The following is a 6,834-nucleotide window of genomic DNA, read 5'->3' on the forward strand; positions in this document are numbered from 1 at the left end:
AACCCCTCCATTGTAAATAAATCCAGTGCATTGACCAGTGATTAAATAATTGCAAACCCCTCCATTGTAAATAAATCCAGTGCATTGCCCCTGAGATTAAATACTTGCAAACACCTCCATTGTAAATAAATCCAGTGCAATTACCCAGAGATTAAATAATTGCAAACCCCTCCATTGTAAATAAATCCAGTGCATTGCCCTGAGATTAAATAATTGCAAACCCTCCATTGTAAATAAATCCAGTGCATTGCCCAGTGATTAAATACTTGCAAACCCATCCATTGCAAATAAATCCAGTGCATTGCCCAGTGATTAAATATTTGCAAACCCCTACATTGTAAATAAATCCAGTGCATTGCCCTGAGATTAAATAATTGCAAACCCCTCCATTGTAAATAAATCCAGTGCATTGCCCAGTGATTAAATATTTGCAAACCCCTACATTGTAAATAAATCCAATGCATTGCCCTGAGATTAAATAATTGCAAAACCCTCCATTGTAAATAAATCCAGTGCATTGCCCAGAGATTATAATTGCAAACCCCTCTATTGTAAATAAATCCAGTGCATTGTGCCTGAGATTAAATAATTACAACCCCCTCCATTGTAAATAAATCCAGTGCATTGCCCAGAGATTAAATAATTGCAAACCCCTCCATTGTAAATAAATCCAGTGCATTGACCAGTGATTAAATAATTACAAACCCCTCCACTGTGAATAAATCCAGTGCATTGCCCAGTGATTAAATAATTGCAAACCCCTCCATTGTAAATAAATCCAGTGCATTGCCCTGAGATTAAATAATTGCCAACCCCTCCATTGTAAATAAATCCAGTGCATTGCCCAGAGATTAAATAATTACAAACCCCTCCATTGTAAATAAATCCAGTGCATTGCCCCTGAGATTAAATAATTGCCAACCCCTCCATTGTAAATAAATCCAGTGCATTGCCCTGAGATTAAATAATTGCAAACCCCTCCATTGTAAATAAGTCCAGTGCATTGCCCTGAGATGAATTAATTACAAACCCCTCAATTGTAAATAAATCCAGTTCATTGCGCCTGAGATTAAATAATTACAAATCCCTCCATTGTAAATAAATCCAGTGCATTGCCCAGAGATTAAATAATTGCAAACCCCTCCATTGTAAATAAATCCAGTGCATTGCCAGTGATTAAATAATTACAAACCCCTCCATTGTAAATAAATCCAGTGCATTGCCCAGAGATTAAATAATTACAAACTCCTCCATTGTAAATAAATCCAGTGCATTGCCCAGAGATTAAATAATTACAATCCCCTCCATTGTAAATAAATCCAGTGCATTGCCCAGAGATTAAATAATTACAATCCCCTCCATTGTAAATAAATCCAGTGCATTGACCAGTGATTAAATAATTGCAAACCCCTCCATTGTAAATAAATCCAGTGCATTGCCCAGAGATTAAATAATTACAAACCCCTCCATTGTAAATAAATCCAGTGCGTTGCCCAGTGAGTAAATAATTGCCAACCCCTCCATTGTAAATAAATCCAGTGCATTGCCTGAGATTAAATAATTGCAAACACCTCCATTGTAAATAAATCCAGTGCATTGCCCAGAGATTAAATAATTGCAAACCCCTCCATTGTAAATAAATCCAGTGCATTGCCCAGAGATTAAATAATTGCAAAACACTCCATTGTAAATAAATCCAGTGCATTGCCCAGTGATTAAATAATTGCAAACCCCTCCATTGTAAATAAATCCAGTGCATTGCCCAGTGATTAAATATTTGCAAACCCCTACATTGTAAATAAATCCAGTGCATTGCCCTGAGATTAAATAATTACAAACCCCTCCATTGTAAATATATCCAGTGCATTGCCCAGTGATTAAATAATTGCCAACCCCTCCATTGTAAATAAATCCAGTGCATTGCCCAGTGATTAAATAATTGCAAACCCCTCCATTGTAAATAAATCCAGTGCATTGCCCCGAGATTAAATGATTGCAAACCCCTCCATTGTAAATAAATCCAGTGCATTGCCCAGAGATTAAATAATTACAAACCCTCCATTGTAAATAAATCCAGTGCATTGCCCAGAGATTAAATAATTGCAAACCCCTCCATTGTAAATAAATCCAGTGCATTGTCCCTGAGTTTAAATAATTGCAAACCCCTCCATTGTAAATAAATCCAGTGCATTGCCCCTGAGATTAAATAATTACAAACCCCTCCATTGTAAATAAATCCAGTGCATTGCCCTGAGATTAAATAATTGCCAACCCCTCCATTGTAAATAAATCCAGTGCATTTCCCAGAGATTAGATAATTACAAACCCCTCCATTGTAAATAAATCCAGTGCATTGCCCTGAGATTAAATAATTGCAAACCCCTCCATTGTAAATAAATCCAGTGCATTGCCCTGAGATTAAATAATTGCAAACCCCTCCATTGTAAATAAGTCCAGTGCATTGCCCTGAGATGAATTAATTATAAACCCCTCAATTGTAAATAAATCCAGTTCATTGCGCCTGAGATTAAATAATCACAAATCCCTCCATTGTAAATAAATCCAGTGCATTGCCCAGAGATTAAATAATTGCAAACCCCTCCATTGTAAATAAATCCAGTGCATTGCCCAGTGATTAAATATTTACAAACCCTCCATTGTAAATAAATCCAGTGCATTTCCCAGAGATTAAATAATTGCAAACCCCTCCATTGTAAATACATCCAGTGCACTGCCCAGAGATTAAATAATGACAAACCCCTCCATTGTAAATAAATCCAGTGCATTGCCCCTGAGATTAAATAATTGCAAACCCCTCCATTGTAAATAAATCCAGTGCATTGCCCAGAGATTAAATTATTGCAAACCCCTCCATTGTAAATAAATCGAGTGCATTGCCCAGTGATTAAATAATTGCAAACCCCTCCATTCTAAATGAATCCAGTGCATTGCCCAGTGATTAAATAATTGCAAACCCCTCCATTGTAAATAAATCCAGTGCATTTCCCAGAGATTCAATAATCGCAAACCCCTCCATTGTAAATAAATCCAGTGCATTGCCCAGAGATTAAATAATTACAAATCCCTCCATTGTAAATAAATCCAGTGCATTACACAGAGATTAAATAATTACAAACCCCTCCATTGTAAATAAATCCAGTGCATTGCCCAGAGATTAAATTATTGCAAACCCCTCCATTGTAAATAAATCCAGTGCATTGCCCAGTGATTAAATAATTGCAAACCCCTCCATTGTAAATAAATCCAGTGCATTGCCCTGAGATTAAATTATTGCAAACCCCTCCATTGTAAATAAATCCAGTGCATTGCCCTGAGATTAAATAATTGCAAACCCCTCCACTGTAAATAAATCCAGTGCATTGCCCAGTGATTAAATAATTGCAAACCCCTCCATTGTAAATAAATCCAGTGCATTGGCCAGAGATTAAATAATTTCGAACCCCTCCAATGTAAATAAATCCAGTGCATTGCCCAGAGATTAAATATTGCAAACCCCTCCATTGTAAATATATCCAGTGCATTGCCAGTGATTAAATAATTACAAACCCCTCCATTGTAAATAAATCCAATGCATTGCCCAGTGGTTAAATAATTGCAATCCCCTCCATTGTAAATAAATCCAGTGCATTGCCAGTTATTAAATGATTGCAAACCCCTCCATTGTAAGTATATCCAGTGCATTTCCAGTGATTAAATAATTACAAACCCCTCCATTGTAAATAAATCCAATGCATTGCCCAGAGATTAAATAATTGCAAACCCCTCCATTGTAAATAAATCCAGTGCATTGCCCTGAGATTAAATAATTGCAAACCCTTCCATTATAAATAAATCCAGTGCATTGCCCAGAAATTAAATTATTGCAAACCCCTCCATTGTAATTAAATTGAGTGCATAGCCCAGTGATTAAATACTTACAAACGCCTCCATTGTAAATAAATCCAGTGCATTGCCCCTGAGATTAAATAATTGCAAACCCCTCCATTGTAAATAAATCCAGTGCATTGCCCAGAGATTAAATAATTACAAACTCCTCCATTGTAAATAAATCCAGTGCATTGCCCAGAGATTAAATAATTACAATCCCCTCCATTGTAAATAAATCCAGTGCATTGCCCAGAGATTAAATAATTACAATCCCCTCCATTGTAAATAAATCCAGTGCATTGACCAGTGATTAAATAATTGCAAACCCCTCCATTGTAAATAAATCCAGTGCATTGCCCCGAGATTAAATGATTGCAAACCCCTCCATTGTAAATAAATCCAGTGCATTACCCAGAGATTAAATAATTACAATCCCCTCCATTGTAAATAAATCCAGTGCATTGCCCAGAGATTAAATAATTGCAAACCCCTCCATTGTAAATAAATCCAGTGCATTGACCAGTGATTAAATAATTACAAACCCCTCCATTGTAAATAAATCCAGTGCATTGTCCCTGAGTTTAAATAATTGCAAACCCCTCCATTGTAAATAAATCCAGTGCATTGCCCTGAGATTAAATAATTGCCAACCCCTCCATTGTAAATAAATCCAGTGCATTGCCCCTGAGATTAAATAATTGCCAACCCCTCCATTGTAAATAAATCCAGTGCATTGCCTGAGATTAAATAATTGCAAGCCCCTCCATTGTAAATAAATCCAGTGCATTCCCAGAGATTAAATAATTGCAAACCCCTCCATTGAAAATAAATCCAGTGCATTGCCCCTGAGGTTAAATAATTACAAACCCCTCCATTGTAAATAAATCCAGTGCATTGACCAGTGATTAAATAATTGCAAACCCCTCCATTGTAAATAAATCCAGTGCATTGCCCCTGAGATTAAATACTTGCAAACACCTCCATTGTAAATAAATCCAGTGCAATTACCCAGAGATTAAATAATTGCAAACCCCTCCATTGTAAATAAATCCAGTGCATTGCCCAGAGATTAAATAATTGCAAAACCTCCATTGTAAATAAATCCAGTGCATTGCCCAGTGATTAAATACTTGCAAACCCATCCATTGCAAATAAATCCAGTGCATTGCCCAGTGATTAAATATTTGCAAACCCCTACATTGTAAATAAATCCAGTGCATTGCCCTGAGATTAAATAATTGCAAACTCCTCCATTGCAAATAAATCCAGTGCATTGCCCAGTGAATAAATATTTGCAAACCCCTACATTGTAAATAAATCCAATGCATTGCCTTGAGATTAAATAATTGCAAAACCCTCCATTGTAAATAAATCCAGTGCATTGCCCAGAGATTATAATTGCAAACCCCTCTATTGTAAATAAATCCAGTGCATTGTGCCTGAGATTAAATAATTACAACCCCTCCATTGTAAATAAATCCAGTGCATTTCCCAGAGATTAAATAATTGCAAACCCCTCCATTGTAAATAAATCCAGTGCATTGACCAGTGATTAAATAATTACAAACCCCTCCACTGTGAATAAATCCAGTGCATTGCCCAGTGATTAAATAATTGCAAACCCCTCCATTGTAAATAAATCCAGTGCATTGTCCCTGAGATTAAATAATTGCCAACCCCTCCATTGTAAATAAATCCAGTGCATTTCCAGAGATTAAATAATTACAAACCCCTCCATTGTAAATAAATCCAGTGCATTGCCCCTGAGATTAAATAATTGCCAACCCCTCCATTGTAAATAAATCCAGTGCATTGCCCTGAGATTAAATAATTGCAAACCCTCCATTGTAAATAAGTCCAGTGCATTGCCCTGAGATGAATTAATTACAAACCCCTCAATTGTAAATAAATCCAGTTCATTGCGCCTGAGATTAAATAATCACAAATCCCTCCATTATAAATAAATCCAGTGCATTGCCCAGAGATTAAATAATTGCAAACCCCTCATTGTAAATAAATCCAGTGCATTGGCCAGTGATTAAATATTTACAAACCCCTCCATTGTAAATAAATCCAGTGCATTTCCCAGAGATTAAATAATCGCAAACTCCTCCATTGTAAATACATCCAGTGCACTGCCCAGAGATTAAATAATTACAAATCCCTCCATTGTAAATAAATCCAGTGCATTTGCCTGAGATTAAATAATTGCAAACGCCTCCATTGTAAATAAATCCAGTGCATTGCCCAGAGATTAAATAATGACAAACCCTCCATTGTAAATAAATCCAGTGCATTGCCCCGAGATTAAATAATTGCAAACCCTTCCATTGTAAATAAATCCAGTGCATTGCCCAGAGATTAAATTATTGCAAACCCCTCCATTGTAAATAAATCGAGTGCATTGCCCAGTGATTAAATAATTGCAAACCCCTCCATTCTAAATGAATCCAGTGCATTGCCCAGTGATTAAAAAATTGCAAACCCCTCCATTGTAAATAAATCCAGTGCATTGCCCAGAGATTCAATAATCGCAAACCCCTCCATTGTAAATAAATCCAGTGCATTGCCCAGAGATTAAATAATTGCAAACCCTCCATTGTAAATAAATCCAGTGCATTACACAGAGATTAAATAATTACAAACCCCCTCCATTGTAAATAAATCCAGTGCATTGCCCAGAGATTAAATAATTGCAAACCCCTCCATTGTAAATAAATCCAGTGCATTGCCCAGAGATTAATAATTGCAAACCCCTCCATTGTAAATAAATCCAGTGCATTGCCTGAGATTAAATAATTGCAAACCCCTCCATTGTAAATAAATCCAGTGCATTGCCAGAGATTAAATAATTGCAAACCCCTCCACTGTAAATAAATCCAGTGCATTGCCCAGTGATTAAATAATTGCAAACCCCTCCATTGTAAATAAATCCAGTGCATTGCC

Source organism: Hemiscyllium ocellatum, unplaced genomic scaffold, assembly GCF_020745735.1.
Source record: "Hemiscyllium ocellatum isolate sHemOce1 unplaced genomic scaffold, sHemOce1.pat.X.cur. scaffold_864_pat_ctg1, whole genome shotgun sequence".
Lineage (NCBI taxonomy): Eukaryota > Metazoa > Chordata > Chondrichthyes > Orectolobiformes > Hemiscylliidae > Hemiscyllium > Hemiscyllium ocellatum.